General features: G+C 37.1%; 1 long non-coding RNA gene across 1 annotated transcript in view; it reads left to right on the top strand.

Moving 5' to 3' along the window:
- The window catches only part of LOC123808647, a 79,773-nt gene extending 61,608 nt beyond the window's left edge, over positions 1-18,165 (top strand). The window contains exons 2-3 of the long non-coding RNA XR_006783811.1: positions 17,316-17,428; positions 18,092-18,165. This is a non-coding gene — a long non-coding RNA (uncharacterized LOC123808647). The remainder of the gene's footprint in view (positions 1-17,315; positions 17,429-18,091) is intronic.
- Positions 18,166-19,538: the final 1,373 nt, after the last annotated feature.

The raw sequence follows: 19,538 nt of genomic DNA, 5'->3' as shown, positions 1-19,538 counted from the left end.
TTAAATATTTTATTATTTTATTTTATCTTCACCATTGACTTTGTAGGTATACTCTTTTTTCAAAGTGGTTGTTCCTAGGGTAATATAATATACATTTTTATTTTATCAAGGACTTTCTTTAAATACTAATATATCAATGCACATATATTGAAGAGCCTCCCTCTAGTATACTTCCAACTCCCTGTCCTTTATGTGATTGCCATACACTTTACTTCTGCATATATTATGAAGCCCATACTACATTATTATTAATTTTTAAACAGTAAGTTATCATTCAAATATATTTTTATTTTATTTTTTAAAAGATTTTACTTATTTATTTTTACTTGGAGGAGATGGGAGGGAGAAATAGAGGGAGAAAAACATCTATGTGAGAGAGAAACATTGATCAGTTGCCTCTTGCACATGGCCCCAAGTGGGGACCAGACTCCACAACCCAGGCATGTGCCCTGACCGGGAATCAAACCAGCAACCTTTCACTTTGTGGGGCAATACCCAACCACCTGAGCCATGTTAGCCATGGCTGAGGATATTTTTAAAATGCAAAATATTGTTAATGTTTACTCATATATTACTGCTTCTCATGCTCTTCATGTCTTTGTGTGTAGATTCAAATTTCTACCAGTATTGTTTTCCTTCTGCCTAAAGAAACTCTAGTGGTAATTCTTAAATCTTTCGTCTGACAGCATCTTTAATTAACCTTTATTTCTGGTATATATTTTTGCTGGTTATAGAATAATTGGTTGAAAGTGTTTTTGTTTCAGTACTTTAAAGATGTCACTTTATTGTCTTTTTGTTTTCATATTTTCTTAAAGGAAGTCTGTTGTAATCATTACCTCAGCCTTTTATGTGTAATGTATTTTCCATTGAATGTTTTCAAGAGTTTCTCTTTATTACTAGTTTTCAGCCATTTTAATATGATGTGAATTAGACTGAAAAATATCGGTTTTTCTTGGGACGTGTTGAGCTTCTAGGATCTGTGGGTTTATAGTTTTTATTAAATTTGGAAAAAATTTGCTGCTATTTTTAAGTGTATTTGCTCCCATTTTGTACATGGTTTATCATTTGGAATTGTCCCACCATCACTTATGCTTTGTTCATATTGTAGCCTTTTTCACTCTGTTTTATTTTCCTTTGCTATATGTTTGAGTTCACTGATCTAGTTTTTTCCTTTGGCATTATTTAACATGTTGTCATCCCTTCCAGTGAGTTTTTCATGTTAGAGACTGTTTGATTGGGTTCTTCTTCGCATATTCCATTTTTCTATTCATCATGCTCATATTTTTCCCTCTACTTGAACATACTGAGCATATTTAAGGTAGCTATTTTAATATCATTGTCTACTAATTCTGTCATCTTTTTGTTTCTGGATTATTTTTACTGGTTAATTTCCCTCTTAAAAGCAGGTCACTGTTTCCTACTTATTTGTATGCCTAATAGTTTTTGACTGGATGTCAACATTGTAAATTTTATGTACTTGGGTGCTGAATTTTGTTTCTTTGAACATTATTTGACTTTTTTCTGGGTTACAGTTGAATTGGATTCAATCTGATCTTTTTGAGGCTTTTTTGAAGTTTCACTAGGGCAGACCTAAACTCTTTAGCCTAAGACAAATTTAGTCCCACTTCTTAGGTAATGTTATACTGACGAGTCCACCTATTTCCCCATGAATTTGGAGGTATTTTTACTCAGACTGGTTGAAAAAGAATTCTACTCACCCCCCTGGGAGCTTCAGGAACTGTTCACCTTCTTCCCCTGGCCTTGGATCCTTTCCTCTCACGCACATGCACGTTCGTACTCAGACCAACGCGAGACTTCCCGTCTTCAGACCGCTGGAGGATATTTCTTTGTGGAACTCCATCCTCTACTGTACTCTGCCCCAATACAACTCTAGCTGCTTTTGCCTTCTCAAATTCCAAACTCTGTTTCCTTAATTCAGCCTGAAATTCCAAGTTCTGTCTCCTTCATTCAGAAAGACCTCTGGTTCTATTTGGGTTTCCTTTTTCTGCACTGCAGCCTGGAAGCTCTCCAGGAAGTAATCTGGGGCAATTATAGAGCTCACTTTGTTTCAGTTCTCTTAGGGATCGCTGGCCTTTTCTGCCAGTTGTCAAGTAGTTGAATATCATTGTTTCACATCCTCCTTCCCACTTTTATTGTTGTTTAAAGTAGGAAGAGAAATTTGGTCTGCAACACTTTATCATGACTGGTATTAGAAGCCCCCTTAAGGGCAGCACTATTTAAAAGTTAAGGTAATTTTATCTATTATTTAATATTATCACAATTCTTCCATTCTCACAGATTAGAAAATTGTGGCTCAGACAAAGAAATTAGATAGTGCCAAGGAATGGTATAACATAGACTAAGAGCATGGCTAAAGAGCTAGCACCATGGGTTCAAATACTGGCTTCTTCACCCATTAGCCATTATGTAGACTGCATGGTGATATACATGTCAGGGGCTCAGACAGTGCCTTGCAAATACTAAATTCTTAGTAAATGTTAGTTTTTGTTATTTCCAATGTCACATGGCCTGTGGTACAGCAGGGTCTAAAATGGGGCCTCTGTAGCCCTTCAATTCATGTGCTTTCCACTATTTCGTGCTGCTTCTGAAGAGTGAGGCTCACGAACATGCTGTTCTCAAGGCTTAGCTGAGAGACTCTGGTAAAAAAACTACAAAAGTCTTAACATATACATGCTGAATGCATTGTTTTAGGTTCCCAAGTATTCAAACAATAGAACTAATTTTTTATGATATAAATTTAACCCCTCCCCCCAATATAAGTAAATTCATGGGCAGCGACTTCGGTCTGGGAATGTAAAAATTGAAGCTGAAGGGTGCCAGATGTCTCTGCTGCCTATAAGAGACCAATACTTTGGTCACTTGGCAAGCAAATGATGCACATATCTTTGATACATGGTTTTTCTCTCTGCTTTTCCACTTCAGGCCACTCTTTTGCCATATACCTACACTGTACCAATTCAACTCAAATTCAACTCAGAGCCCAGGCAAATATTTGGGATGGCACCCTGTTTGAATTACAATGCCCATGGGGGCTGGACTGTTTTCTGTAATTTCCTTTCAGGTTCAAAAATCTGTAAAAGACTATTTCAATGAAAGATTAGTCTTTTTCAGGAGGCATGTTTCCAATTTAGATGTCTTGGGAACATAGTAAGAAAGACATTGGACCTTTTCTCTTTATGCAAAGAGAGACAGAAAGAGGGAAGGAAAGGGAGAGAGAGGAAAGGAGGAAGAGGACGAGGAGGGAGAGAGAGTGTGTGTGTAAAAATAAGTGAACCAATAGAAACTTTTATAATATCCAAACATTTATAAGAAACAGAAAATATCCAAGGTACCTCACAGTGATTCTACCTTGAACTTATCTGATAGGACTAAGACTGTCTGGTGAACTCAGTGTTGGAAACTCCTATAAAAGGCCCCAGGGCCCTAAAGAAGTTAAGTAGTGAGAGGACTTCGGAGCCTCCTTCCTTTCTCACCAGCTTATCTACATGGTTAGGCTTTTGAAATTATTGTTATTTTCATACTAATATGGTCTTTTCTTTTCTCAGAATTCATTTCAGTTTATGTCGCTTTCCTATCAAAAAGATAATTCTTTCAAGGGCAATCTGTTTTCCTTATAATCTGAGGTCACTTCAGGCCTTCAAGGGTTTAGTGGGTTTAATTTTTTTTTAATGTCTTCATTTCTTTTGTGTCTCTGTCATTTCCCTTTATGATTACAGCTGAATGGAATTTCTTCTCTTTAATTATAAGTCACTGATGTTCTTCACACTCGCTTCCCAAGCAATGAGGAGCAGCTGGTGCTTCCAAGAGGTAGGGAGGCCCTGAGATGGCCTGTGTCCCCCATGCTGAGAAGTCCTGTTAGGAATGTACCATGTTTAAATGTAAGTTCCTTTGTTTGTTTATCTGCAATTGCATGACTGACCTTAGCTAAGTGAAACCTGATGAAAGAGAAGGGAGACTCTCATCACCATCCACTGTTTTTGTTTTCTTGGCCCACTGAGAACATTTTCCCAAGTTTCTGGCATTTCATTTAAAAATTTATTTGGAACAATTTTTGTTGCATATTTAAAAACAAAGGCATTGTGAGCTCTTTGAGTTTTGCAAACAAAGCTTTACAAAATGGTTAACTTTGTGATAGGAGGACAAAAGTTTTGTGTTTTTATAACTATTTTCCTTTTGGAATGGCGAAAGTGATGGTATTTTAAATCATCAAAGCTGTTATCTTGAATGAAAAGTGCACCTCAGAAGCACTGGTGGACAATTATGGCTCTTCTACTGGAACTTGAAACATTGTTTACCATTTTGCCTTGATTCACGAAGAAATTCCCATTTGATAATTTTAATGCCCCAGGGACCCAATCTGAAGTGAAGTAACTCATTCTCCATACACCACTCAATGCTTGACAGATGGAAGTGGACAAGCAAATCGAAGCTAAGTGTTAAATTATGTAATATTACCCCCATCACTGTGGAGAACATGACATACTACATACATGCAGTTACTTCCCCATTCTCAGAGGTGTGCTTCTACACACATTTGAAGTAGAAGTCACTGAATTATAAATGGCAAGATGTAGACCCATGCAGGTGGTTAAAACCTGGAGCACATTTTAGAGGATGGGTTTATTTGTTTCCACGGTCTTTCTTATAGGGCACATCTAGGTTTTACAAATGAGTATAAATGTAGAGGAAGTTTCAGTAAATAGTTGCAGAAAATAAAAGACCTTGTAACTGTCGATTTTAATTTGATAAAGAAGGCTACTGTGTTGAATATGTATTTATTTCCCTACTGATGTTTTGCATGGATTCAGGATAGTGGAGAGATGGTGGCTTACCCTGCCAGAATGCCCAACCTTATGTAGTTTTTATAACAGCAATTCTCTACCTTGTTTGGGCACAAGAATTCCTGTGGAACTTATACAACAATATAGGTGAGTAAGCCCTATGCAAGACCTACTGAAAACAAATTGGTGGAGGTCAGGCCTGGGGAGCTGATTTTTTGAAAAAGCTATACAAGTGATTCTGATAAACATCCAGGATTAAGAATCATTGTGCACACAAAATAAATTTTTGATTTATATTTTGGACAAATTTAACTTTCTATCTGTACATTATAAATTTATCAGAATAATTCAATTAGTAGTCAATTAAAAAATTCTGGCATATCAAAATAAACTTTTTAAAATAGCAATTTCTTAAAAATCTTGTTTGAGAACGACATATCAGGGAGAACCTCACTTCTTCCCTCTTTAATCTTTTACTCTAAAATAAACAACAATAATCACTACTGATTTTTTTTATTAAGCTGTTCTGTCAAACTGCATGTTGGGTCATTGCATTTAATCTTCACATTTATTCTACAAACTTAATATCATTTTGTCCACCATAGAGATAAGACAACTTGGGCAAAGACAACATGGCAAAAGTGAGAATTTAAATCAATGTACAGCTGGTATCAACACTTGTTCTCTTTGATAAGCGGCCATCCTCTATCCTCATTTCATTTCATGTGTTCTACTCTTTTTCTCTCAGCTCCTGTGCCCTTTAATTCTCTTTTTTGTTTTGTTTTGTTTTCTTTATCTTTCCATGTCATAATATGTTTGCTTGGAATAAGAGAGAGAAGGGTGCACATGCCTTACAAAAGTTTTTGGTAACAATGATTGCCTCAGTCTTCTTTCTTGTAAATATTTCCATTTGGAGAAGTTCTCACGGTCTCTGATTTGATGAACTTTGGTTTGGTATCCTTTGACTAATGGAAATGTTTATGTTTTTTGACTGCTTCATTTTAAAGAATGTCCTGGACTTGCTCAAGAGAATATGAAAACCTGCTGTCCTTCTTTCCATTTCCAGACCCAGACATGACCCCAGTACGTCGAAGCATCTGCATTTAATTTCACATCTTTTCATTCTTAACGGCCATATCTCTGAACCAGGGTTTCAAGTAGCTCAACAAACACCTTTAAATGTAAGATGAAGGCAGTGAGGACAGTGGCTTTGGTTAAAAGGTGGCAGAAATTATAGAGCTATTTGTGTAATCTGGGCTTGATGGAGTCATTTGTACTGATAGACTGCTACCTGCACTTGCTGTAGACCCCGGTGCATCTAGCTGCTCAGCCACCTGTGCATCTCTAATACCCGCCTCCTCTAATCCACTCACTTCTCTCTCTAGGTGGCAGCATGGGGGAAAGGGGATAGGGCTAAATACTACTACTGAAAATAAGAATAGAATTTAAAAATTGATATTAGTTTTGGAGAAATTTCTTACTCTTTCTGTGGCACTAAGATGAGCATGTACTTGAGAAGTGAGATTCCAAATAAAAGTGTATAATATTTGTTTACAAATTGTGGAGGAGATTAATTCTAAATTCAGGGAACACAGAGATGAACAACTTTTTTTTTTATGAATTTCAGAATGGAAAAAAAGGAGCAAGTTGGCAAGGATGGAAATACATCTGCCTGGCAAAATCTATTGCACAGAGTCAATGCTCAGTAAATATTTGCTAACTGAGTGTGTGACCCAAAACTAGAAAGAGATGTTAGGGTTTATAACGGGAAGCCACAGTGCAGTGATATGGAGTCAGAAATGCCATTTCTGCTCATAAGATCATGTATGATCTTGGGCAAGTGACACAGCATCCCTGAGGTTCGGCTGCTGCTTCAATAAAATAATGTTTATGACATCTACCTCACACATTATTGTGAAAATTAAGTGAAATACTATATGTGAAAGTACTTTGTAAATTACAGGCTATGAATAATCAATCAGGGAAATAGGATTAAATTAAGGGATTGATAGAGAGTCATGAAAGAGAAATTAATTGGAAAAACATTAGACTACATATGTTTGGACCTAAATGCTAGGTTGTTCTTGAAGATAAAAACTTTGGTTTAACATTAGATAATTGAGTCAGGGCAAGGACTGTGTCTTGTTAATACTTAGAGCTTAGAGCCAGAGTTCTAGCAGAGTTTGCCCTGGAGTAGATGTCCAGTGTATGTCTGAGGGGGCAGATGGATGGGCGAGCATATGGGTATGTGACTATATAGCTCCGGATTCATTTTTATGTTCAGAAATGGAAAAGCAGTTCTTACTCTCTTTAGCTCAGAAAAATATGCAGTTTTTTTTAAAGCAACTTCATGACTTTTACTAAACATTTTGGTAAAATGTGCAGTGTTTTACCTTATTGTCTAGAAAGACAGATGATGGCATGAAATACTGCTGACAGAACAAGCCTTGTTCTGTGTGATTGGAAACCACTTTTCTGAATTAGTATTATAGTCAGCAGATGAGACCGAGCCAACTGTTAAATGTTTGTTTATGCAGAAAAGAGATATAAAGACTGTGCCATCCGCCTGTTTTCACCATGGAGTGCCTTCTGACAATGGGAACCAATATTCTTATTAAGCATGGGGAGAGCTGGGGAGAAGATGATCTTTGTTGGAGAGGCAGCTTCATACAGAATTAGGGGCAATTATGAATATGATATTTACACTAAATTCCAAGACTTATTTGAACCACTCAAAATTTCAAACGCACTAATTTGGCATATCTCATGATTTGTGTGTTTGTTTTTTTGGCCTTGAGCTTTTGTGCCTTTACATTTTGCCCATTAACGTTTTGTACAGAGAATTGTTTGCATTTGTAGACAAGCATCCAAACTGTTGGAGAATTCAACTGAGGTAGCTTTTTGGTTGAACAAACTTATTTTGATAATTTGAAATACCTCATAAGGAAGCAAGATACAAAAATTTGACCCCTCAAGGCTGACAAGATGGACATGAAGCTCTATGAAAACGATCCAGTTCCTGTCACTGCTCCCATGGGGAAACTTTCTGGGGATGTGAAAATGCAATAAGTTTAAGTCTCTTCAGGAGAAATAGAAGGAGCAGGTATAGGCAAGGACAGTTATTGGGCTTAACTACGTCCATGGGTCAACACACATCAGCAAAGGATGCTTCCTGATGACTGGAGAGCCAGTCTCCAGTCCTAAGATCATAGTCATAATGCCTAATCTGTACTGGAGAGAAACCCTGGAGTCATGGGCAGTAGAGGATGGCTTCAGGCACATGGGTTATACTTGCAGCCCACAGTAGTGTATTTGAGTTTAACAAGTAAAACCCATTTCCTTCTCTTTCCCATCCTGAAGAACTTAAAGAATCCCTAGGGCATTTTGGAGCAAATATGTGATCCTATGGTATTATTAGGTGAAGTGTGGGTATGGGGAGCCTCTCCATGATTTATTCATTTATTAACAAATATTTATTGGCCAGATACTATGTATCAAATATTATTCTAGGTGCTTGGGTTACAGTGATGAAAACAACAAAGTCACTGTATATAGGAAGCTTATATTCTGGTGGAGAAGACCAGTGGTGATCAACCAACCAGATAAACATATCTTATACTGTCAGATAGGAATAAGTATGGTTCAAAAATACAAAGTAGTCTGTAAAGAAAGATGTAAACTATCACATGTTGGGGTGGTCATTTCAGAAGTGGTGAAGAAACGCTTCTTTGAGAAGTTGACATTGGAGGAGAAAACTGAATGAAATGAGAAAGCATGTCATATGATGGTAGAGGGGAGAGTGTTAGAAGATGAAGCACCAGATGCAGAAGAAGCCTTGAGGTGGGATCAAGCTTAGGTTCTTAGATAAGCAAAAAGGAAGTCAGTGTGCCATACATGGAAGGATCACAGGGAAGAGCATGAGATTGCAGGCAGCAGAGAACCAGGGACCCCCATGGAGATCATCGTTAGAATTTAGGTACCATTCTAAGTGTAATGAGAAACTATCAGAGGGTTTTGAGGAGGTGAGCAATATGACTGTTTGGTATTTTCAATTCATTTTTGTGCTGCCATGTAGAGATTAAACTTCTTGGGTCAGCCACAGTGTGCAAGCAAGACTAATTATCTATCCCCTCTCATGATGTCTAACCTACAAAGAATATGAGCTCCTTAAGAGCAGAGAAACTATCTCTACATATTGTAGTTCCAAGTGCTTTGCCTTAACCTGGTACTTCATAGGTACTTGGTAGATACTGAATATATTCTGGATGGGTGAAGAAGGGATAATTTCTAGTTTAGATTAGGGCAGAAATGCCTCAGCCTCCCATGACTTAGGACACTTCTTACAAGTGTGTCTATTCCCATGAAGAGTGAAATGGGTTCCCTCTGTTTTCTAGAGTCTCCTAAGTGATTCCCTGGGATCATGGGAAGATAATTATAATAATGGCAATGTAGAACATACAGGGATACTTTGGGGAAGCTGTGAAAGCATCATATGAAATGGGGATGAGGAAGAGTTTGAGTCATACAGAAAGTTTGGCTTGAGGCTGGAAACCTAGACTAGATGGGGCAGCTGGTTAATTTTTTGTCATGACTTGAAAGGTACTTTGCAGATTTAAACCATGGAATCATTAAAATTTTTTTTCACCCTTGTCAGTATAAAATGTATTTGATAAGATCAGTGAGTGTTGGATAAGAAATAGGTCTTCTTCAGTGGGCCCTTCTGGAGACTTGTCTTGACCTGTGTCCATAAAATCACCCTTTTCTAGCTAAATAAAAGAAACAAATCTGTGCAAGTCTCCTCATAATTTTGACTTGTAGGTGTCGGACAAGTCTGAGCTCCTGCCCTTATTATAAACACCATCTCCAGAGGAGGTGAATGTCCTTAATGTTTATAGTCATGATGCAGTCATGCTTTGAGATCATCTGAGAAGTGCTGTAGAAGCACGAAGCATTATTACTATTATTATGGCAGTAATGACTATGATTATATAATGTAGTTTTGGGGAGCTGAGGAGGAATGACAGTTAAGAGTGAGTAAGTTTTAACCCTCCCTCCCCACATGTCAGTAAGATTTGTAGTATCAAACACTTTGTGTGTTTTTGTATGCATCTGGGTGTGTGTGAGGTGGGCACAGGGAGGCAAATGTGGGCATTGAGATAGTATCACTGGAAGATACATACTCAAATCCATTTTAGTGAAACTGTGTTTAGAAAATACCATTCTGTCCATTTACTTGAAACCTAGAGCACAGCTTTGCCTGGTTTGAGTAATAATGTGTTGGTGTAAAATATGATTTCCCTGTATTATCACTTGGGATGTGATGGTGATCTCAGAAGGTCTGGATGCCGCAGGAACTTGTGACATGAAGTATTCATTTCACATACAACTCTAACTACTCTGGGGAACCAGCAGATGTGACAGAAGGTCTAAAGTTAGGCCTCTCTGTTGTGTCCTATGTTTTTGCCTTCCTTCATCTTCATTTCTGGGAATCTGTGATTCTGATAAACAAATAGTTACTAATTCAACAAGCATTTGCAGAGTACCTATTAAATGCCATGCCTGGTGTTAGTTGCGGGCTTAATGGGATGAATATGATTTGTTCCCTGCTTAAAGGTTTCATAGGTTGGTGAGGGAGTCAGACAAGAATATCAGTGGGTCTGATGTATTCAATTTCAGCTCTCCCATTGCCTGAGTGCCATGATCAAATTGGCACCTTGGTTGTCTCCTTCTGGGGTTGGTGCATGGAATGGACTTAAGTGGGTTGGACTAGAATCAGGAAGAGCCTGAACAAAGCCATTACAGAAGTACAGGTAAGAGATAGGTATCTAATTGTTAAGTCCTTTGAAGGATTTGATTTTTCATCTCTGAAACTCAAACATTTGGTATTATTTCTCATGACACCAAGTGGAGGGAACAACTGGTTTGTAGGATCCGAATAATCTGTGGCGTTGGAATATTCAGTTCCCTGATGGTGCATCCTGGCTGTGAGGGGAAGAGGACAGGGATCATTTTGCAGGGGCAGGAAATACCTGGATGTTTACTTTGGTTTAAGGGACTCTGTGCAGTTGACTTACTCAGCAATGTTTTATGAAACATTCTTATAGATGACTGGAGTTGCATGTGACATTTTGTATATGATCCTAAATGTCACCTAACAGTGTGTGCTCAATGATAATGAACAACATTATTTTTTCTTTTCTACCAGAGTGGATTGCCAAGGGAAATGTTAGGAACCTTCTTTTGGGATTTGAGAATTATTCTAATGGGGAGGGGACTGAGAGAGAGAGGAGGAGAAGAGAGGAGAGGAGAGGAGAGGAGAGGAGAGGAGAGGGGAGGGGAGGGGACAGGGGAGGGGAGGGGAAGGGAGGGGAGGTGAAGGGAGGGGAGGGGAGGGGAGGGGAGGGGACAGGGGAGGGGAGAGGGGAGGGGAGGGGAGGAGAGGAGAGGAGAGGAGAGGGAGAGAGACTATGCTTGCCTTGTCTGGGGTAGATACAGTAGGTTTGGGAGAAGATGCTGGTTGTTCATTTCAGGCATAGGATTCAACAAGTAAACAAACCCACAGGGCTATACGAGAGGTACTCTATAAATTCTTCCCTATTGTGAGAAAGCTATAAAGCCCATGACTTTATGATTATAGAGTAAAGAAGCTCATTGTTTTGAGTTTATTATTTTGAGAGGCTGAGTATGCCTTTGTGTCACTGGGAAGACTATAATCACTATGAATTAATGATGCAGAGTACATTTACAGGGGTCATGTTTTACCCACTTAGAGATCAAACAGCTTTTGAGGGACTTCTGGAACTTTGCTTGTGTGCAAATATTTTCTGTTAATTACAAAAGAAGTGTAATTGAAGTCAGTCTAACTTCACACCTGACCTGAGTTGCAAAGTATGACCAGCTGTTTTCCATTCTCTCTGCGAGTATGGGAAAGAGGGATGACTTTAAATTGAACCTGGAAAGATAAAGTTAGGAAGCCTCTTTCTTGATACAAGTAACATAACAAACAGACAAACGGTAGAAGACTGATACCAAGTTGTCAAGAAAAATCTTGATGGCTATTTCGTCAAGACCTGAAAAAGTCTGTCGCAGTTTTGCCATACTCTTCATTTCCTAAGAGTTTTAATAAGAGTCTTCTCTCTTCTTTGGAACCTTTCAGGTATGGCTCAGGGACTGGAAAAACTCTTTAAGTTCTGTATTAACCTAATATTATATTTAATTGGAAATTATTGTTGTAGCCTTTACAGATGTTTGGACCAATTTAAATTTAAAGGAGATATCTATTGTCTCTAAGAAAAGGCCTTCCAACACTATTGTCAGTAAACATCTGTAGTAGAGCAGAAATAACATGGATTGCACAGGGACACACTCCATGATATGAAATTACTCCCTCCTGCGGCTACCTAAATGATTTTCTTTTTATATCTCTAGAAGAAGCAGAACACCATCCCCCATTAAGATGTATAGTATCGTTCCATTGATATTTATTAATCACTTCTTATAATAGGTACCATGCTAAATATTTTCATGTGCATGCTCTCATCATATCATATTTCATTAAATGAAGAAACAGGTATAAGGGACTAGTGTTTGTTTTTTTTTAGAGACAAAGAATGTGGGAGAACTGAGACTTGAAGTTTCTGACTCTGAGGTTCAAGGTACTTTCCTGTGCGTGTGTACAGTATTCTATTCTACTGACACACTGCTGGTAACTCCCTGGCTGTCAGACAAACAGGCAACATTTGTATTCTACCCACCAGCACCTTCAACCCTCTCCCCAACCCCCAAGCTAGATTCTGGCCTACTTATTAAAAGTGTCTACCTCTGCTTTTAATTCCTCAACTGCTATTTTCATTCATGCCGATATTGAGCGATAAAAACTTCAGGATCCCCTTTACTTTCAGAAATGTTGGTTTCAGAGGTCTTCTTCACACACTCACAGCTATAATATTAAGAGCCATATTATAGAGAATCTGTTTGTTCTAACTTCCAATGTATTTCAAATCTGAATTTCCTTTATTACCACATTTTTCATCCTAGCTCAAGCTGCCATCTTGAAACAGACAAAAGTGTGGACTATTGTAAGAATATTCTCCTATCCATCCAGAGCATGGTCCATGGACCAACAGCATTGGCATCACTGGGGAGCTTGTTAGAAATGCAGAATCTCTGTACCACCCTGGACTTGGAGAATTAGAATCTGCATTCTAATGAGATCCCAAAGTATTTACATGCACTTTAAAGTTAGAGATCTGTGGGGACAGATCTCCCACACTTTCTTTGTCTTTTTCATTACATTCTCCCCTTTACATTCAATGTGATCTTTTAAAAACGTATGTTCATACCATTTCTCCACTTGGAATTCTTTAAAGGCTTCTCGTCTCACTTAAAGTAAGGTCCAAACTCTTTACAACAACCTACAAAGTCCTCCAGGATCTAATTTCTACCTACTCCCAGGCACATGAACTTCCTTTCAGTACCGAAAACACACCAACAATACTTGTCTCAATTTTTCCTCTACTCAGAACACTCCCCTTTTGCTCTTGGCATAATCTTAGTTTTCTTAACCTTCCTCTCAGTTTAAATGTCACTTCTTGGAGAAAATTTACTCTTAGGTTCCTCTAGATTTTCCTCTATCATAAACATGCTGGTTTCCTTCAGAACTTATATTTCCGTTTGTTGTTATATTATCTATTTACGTCCTAACCATTGTTTACTTCCCTTCCCAGGCTATATGAGGGTAAAACCCAAACTATTTCCTCAGTACTTAGCATATTGAGTGACGCAAAGAAGATATTCTGTAAATATATGTTGAACAATTGAGTAAACATTTATGCTTCTTGCTTATTGAATTCTTTCAAGAGGATATAATTAAAGAGAAATTGTTAGCATATATAATTCTTGGAATTATTACTAGTTATTTGCAGTTTTGCCTGAATTATGTTCATTCAGCTATATAGATTCTGGAAGGCTCCTAATACAACTTTCAGCTATTACCAGTATAGTAGTTTTTGTTTCCAAGCTATTTGCAGATGTGAGCTAGTTCTCATTTGTTTACTATAACCAACAAATATTGCCCTCGTATCAAATATCCAGCCATGTTCTTAGTGGAAACCCAAGAAAAGGTTGTCTATAAGTATAATTGCTTTTGTACAAAGTGAATGAAGGAACATATTGGACAGATTTCATTCTATTTTTTTAAATCTTGAGAGAGTGGAGGAAAAAAAATGAAATGATAATGGCTTCAAGGGCTGATGTCTGAAACTTCAGGCTACAACTGATGGCTAACCCAGGGTCAGAAAAAGGAAACTCCCTTGTGATGCATCATTGCACAATTACATAAAGCAGATGTGTAATAGAGACTATATCTTTCCCTGAAACATCTGGCATTAGTCATTATGAGAAGCAGGTGCCTAGGTTGAACCGATCACATGTGTGTTCCAGGATGACACATTTCTGTTGTTTCTGGGTTGCATTTGAATTTTCTTTGGCTCCTGTCACCCCAAGCACATTAATTATCAAAATGATAATGCAGAGAAAGATTGCCCAAGAAAGACAGTAAACAAGGTAGCTGTTTCTTATGGCATGATGAGGTTCTGGGTTTCAGAAAAATTAGTATGTCTTCTGGTGATTGACAGCCCATGACAGTCCACATGTAATATTTATATGCTTATTGCAACAGGTTGAGTCACAGCTTCCATAGATGGGACTTGTTGCAGAAGACAGAGTTTGTCTGCTAGTTAGCCAAAGTCTTTGTTAGGATTTAGCCAACCATGGGTCAAGATGTCATAAAAGTTTACAGAATTGTACCCTTTCTTGTCACATCAGCCTTTGTGTCTCACAAAATAAAGTTCTGCAAAAGTACTGGAACAAGGTTTACAAATGTATAAAACTTAAACCAGAGTACATCTGTACAAATTCACTAAGGGGACATGGTGAAGTCACCTGTTCTGTTATACCTTTTCCCCTTGCTTTCCTCCAGCATGGTGTTAATTCACTGATGTATTTCCAGGATGAAAACCATCTGGTTATTCAGATCCATGCACATGGCTTGAATTGTGATCTGGAGTCTTGTGCAGAGTTTGGCAGGAACTTGTGAATATCTGAGGTTCTAATAGTGGCCATATTTCTCAAGGTGTGATGTGCTGATGATTTGATTCAGAATTATCTGGCATGCTAGTGGAAAGTGTAGATTCCTGGGGCTCTCTACAAATCTACTGAAACAGAGTTTCTGACAAAAAGTTTAACAGTATGTGTTTTTAACAAATGCTCAATGATCATCATGAATTTGAACATTTGAGAGCTATTAGCTTCTGTTGAAGGTAAGTGTGCAATTTTTAAATTATTTCTAAAAGGCATTGAATAGAATAGGGGATTAAAATAGTAAACTCTACAATTAAAAATTTTATGGATCAGCAATAATCTTGCAATCCATTCTTGGCTTGTGAACTAGGGTGCTACTGGGATACTCCTGTAGTTAACACTTAGTAATTCAGTATATGAGTCCTCTGTAGTGACTCTTCATAGAATAAAGACTTGTTTTCAGAAATAGTTTATATGGAGTGGAGTGTGTATGTGTGTGTTTGTGCACAAGGGCACAGGTGTGTAGAGGAAAGGAGAGTTAACTGGGAGCCTCTCTTGAATGATTTTAGATTACTCCTTCTTACCCCTCATATGGAATACAAGGACTAAGAGGATTGGTCTTCTTTTTTCCTTCAGTGAAGTGATTTCAAGAGATTTTTCTCTTGTCTTTTTCTTTTGCAAAAGAATAAATATCTCCCATACCTAAGTTCTTCTCATGACAATTCTTTTTTTTAAAAAAAAGATCTGTAGTGCAAAGAGGCAAACAATCATCATTTAAAAAAACATTCAGTATGTTTTAGTCTGTACTGTTAGAAGTCATTTCTTACAAATATTTATTGAACTGTAATAATAAACAGAAAACACACAAACTGAGTGTCATCACGTAACTGATACTGAGAGCACTGACACCAGAAAGTCCCTCTTTTTCCTAATTCCAGTCACTAAGCCTTTCCAAGAAGAAAATATTCTCATGATGTCTAGAATTCACTTTATTTCTAATAAATATCTACTCACTTTACTTATTTTTCTGTAAACACTAGTCTTTCTGTATATATTGGAATCTTAACATCCTAATGATCAATGTTTATTCAATTTGAACTTTCCTGACTAAATGTTGACCTTTAAAAAAATACTTTCCTTATGCTAATTTATAATTGTAGAATTTTTCTTTTATTGAGTGAAATTCTCCAGGTTCATTTTGAACATTTCTGTTTACTCTCTGTTCTGTTTCTAATCTAAAATGTACAAATTAAAATTTCAGGATCGTATTAAGTAGTCATTATCAATTATGAAACACTCAGGGCAATTATTTGCACTACATTCTCTTAAAACAACTAGTTGACATTTTTTTCCATTTTATCCAATGGGAAAATTTGGTCAACAAGCAAACCAATTGGTTGGATATAGTGGATTTGACACAGTAGTTTATTGGGACTAGGGAAAATTCAACAGGAATTGAGACTTAGTATATTAGGGATATACAACTAAAAATAAATATGGAGCTATTGGGGACTTCATATAATGTTTTTCTATTTCAGTCATCAATCAGACTGGTATTGTCAGCAAGGGATAAGCCTATTGTCTGCAGAATTAAAAAGAAAGGTGTCACATCAATGTGAAAACAATATTTTGTTTGTGGTCTGACGGCTGGTTGCATGACCGAAGAAAAGCCATACAGCTCACTTTAAGACTCAGTTTTCAAATCCATAAAATGAGAATAACAATATTTTTTGACAGGTTGTGCTGAGAAGTAAATGAGATTAATGTTTCTAACCATCTAATAAAATGCCCGAATACAGTAATTGCTCAATCATTGTGGGCTTCCCCTATCTTTCAGCATGGCAGCGTAGCATTTTCAAGGGAGGACTAGTCCAGTGGAATATAAAGCAACATTGTACTGTACCCTTTTTCATATATATTATTTATTTCTTATTCCCAAAGAAATGCATGCTAATTACATAAAATTTCAAAGTAGAGATATGAAAAAACCCCAAAACTCACATAATCTCACACTCTTGGAGATGGACATAGTAATGCTGGTTTTTATAGGCATCTCACTTAACATTGTATATCCTTAGTAGCCCTCAGAGCACCCTGCTCCGAGTAGGTATATACAACATTTTAGAAACTGAACATTTCCAAAAAGACATTAAAGTGGTTGTAAATCCTTTATATATATTAATTACAGGCCTAGAATTGAATCCAGCAGACTTTTTGTTCTACCTGTTATTTTTTCAGTCCTCAAGGACAGATACTTGTCCTGTTAACTTCTCAAATAGCTCCAGGGACAGAGATTACTACATCTCTTTTTACAACAGGGTAGATCTAAGAGCAGATGTTAATAAATTAAATCATTTAAAAACTCTATTTTATTAGGCTTTCATTGTATTTTAAAATTAATGGTGGGTTTTACTTTTCTTTTATTTTTTAAAGGAGAACATCGCAGTGGGAAAAACTGAATTAGGAATGTCAAGAACTGAGTTGTAGCCCCTGCTAATTCATTCATTCATTCACTCCTTTGTTCATTTCCCTGCCTTAGGACCCAGGTAAGGAGTAGTACAACTCTGCCACCTTGTAGTAACAGGGGAAATAATGCCTGTGCTGCTTTGCTCGCATGTGGCAATTGTGGAAATGAATTGTGATGATGTATGTGGTGATGTTTTTCATGCAATGTAGAGCTATAAACTTTTTGTATTGATATGGTAATAATAGGGAAATTAGTGTGTATAACATTAACATAAATATTCTGTTGGGCTCTACTTGAAAACAATGAGCAGGATTGATTTTATTTTCTGACTTTATTTCACAAAGCAGTTTATATCTAGGTCCTTAATCATTCTAGATGAGTGTAGCAGGTTGGGAGCTATACCTAGAAGTACAAAATCCCCCAACTGCCTAGAACTTTTGTGGACTATCATGCCATCCCCTTACTGAGTTCCAGTCTAGAAATTCAGAAAGCATAATTAGAACAATAACAACAAAAGGATAATACATTTTCCAGTCCTCCTGTTACCCAGGACTAAAAGATCGTTTATATTGCCATTTCCCCCCCCCAGTTTTTATCCTTAGATATCACATGATGATAATAATAGCTGTTATTTAAGGCATTAAATGGGCTACATAACATTTGAAAAAAATAGCATTAACCCCCAAATATTATGATCATGCATCCTTTAAACATGTGGTAAGGCCTCTCTGTTTCTGTGCAGAACGAATATACATTTTGAAGTTAGAACAAACTGGGTTGAAACAATGCTCCATCTTCAGCTATGTGACTGTGGGGGTAAGTCATTATCCACTCTAAACTTCAGCTTCCTGAGGATTCAATGAATGGCACGTACAGTGCATCAGGACAGGGCTTAGCCCATTTGAAGCATTCTGTGTCACCTCCCTTTTCCTTCTCATCACAACACCAAAATGTTTACTTATTTTAACAGATATTAATGTTTGATCATTTAGAGTAGCACGAAATATCTATTACATTTATTTTAGCTAGGAATATTGTAAAAATCCATGCTTTTTATCTACATGAATTAAGAAGCCAGGACTTACATTTTTAAAAAAAATGTTTTATTGGAAACCTGTTTGCCTTGCATAATGCAGAAATGTAAGCTATGATTGCGTTAATGACTTAAATGTGAAACTAAAGCCACAGAAAGAAGAGAAAGTATGGAAGGGTAGTTTAATGATCCTGCATTGGAAAAAGCCTTTCTTCTCATGATAGCAACTAAGGTGTCATAAAAGAAAAATGTATCATGTTTTATTATACTAAAATTTAAGACCTTAGTTTGGCCAAAAAAGAAAAAAAATAGTAACCATAAAAGAACAGGTAAACTGTAGAAATTTATTTACATTTCAGAAGCAAAGGCTAATATCCTTAGTATCATGAAAGTGTTTTTTGTAAAGAACTACAAATCAATAAGGAAAGATAAACAACATAGTACAGTAAGCAAAGGTTATGAAAGGGCAGGTATTTAGGTGACTCACTCTTTCCACCTGATAGCTTACTTTGGTAGTCTTGAGTCTAGCTGCAGAAAGAAAGGATTAAACTATCTTTATATGTGAGTACAAAGACTGTGGTACTATATTGGAGTGCTGTGATTAGCTCTGTTTTGAAGGAGTGAGTATTCTTGACTGAGTGCTTATGCCTAAGTTTCCTGAAAAATTTTGTTTAGAAATTCTAGTTCTTCAACTGGTGACCTTTCTAAACATTGGTGTTTACTTTGTCTTCTTTGTTAGAGCATCTGATAACATACAACTAATCCTTTCTTGATGGCTTAGTTCATCTTTAAGAACAGTGATGATTGTGCTTTGCTAGAATGCAGTGCAATGAGGTTAGGAAGGGCTGTTTATTCTTATGCTGGTTATGTTCAGAGTGCTATGCATTTTGAATTCTTGGGGAGATATCAATGCTAGCGACAGAAGACAACCAGATAAACTAGTTACCCTGAAAATCCCCTAGGAAGCTTCCACTTGGGAGAGGAATGTATAATCCATCTCTTCAGAATAGCCCAGAAATTCTGGATAGTAAATCCAGAATAGCCCATTTTTCTTTTGCATTGGAGAGGATTGCTCTTTCTTTGATTCAGCCTCAGATAAGGTAGTTGGTTCAAAATGAGGTACCAGGTTCTATATATGTACATATAAAAAACTTGT

This window comes from Phyllostomus hastatus, unplaced genomic scaffold, assembly GCF_019186645.2.
Source record: "Phyllostomus hastatus isolate PE091 unplaced genomic scaffold, TTU_PhHast_1.1 phas_scaffold_501, whole genome shotgun sequence".
In the NCBI taxonomy this organism is placed as follows: domain Eukaryota; kingdom Metazoa; phylum Chordata; class Mammalia; order Chiroptera; family Phyllostomidae; genus Phyllostomus; species Phyllostomus hastatus.
Note: the sequence above shows the minus strand (reverse complement) of the source record. Positions and strands in the feature narration are given on the sequence as shown.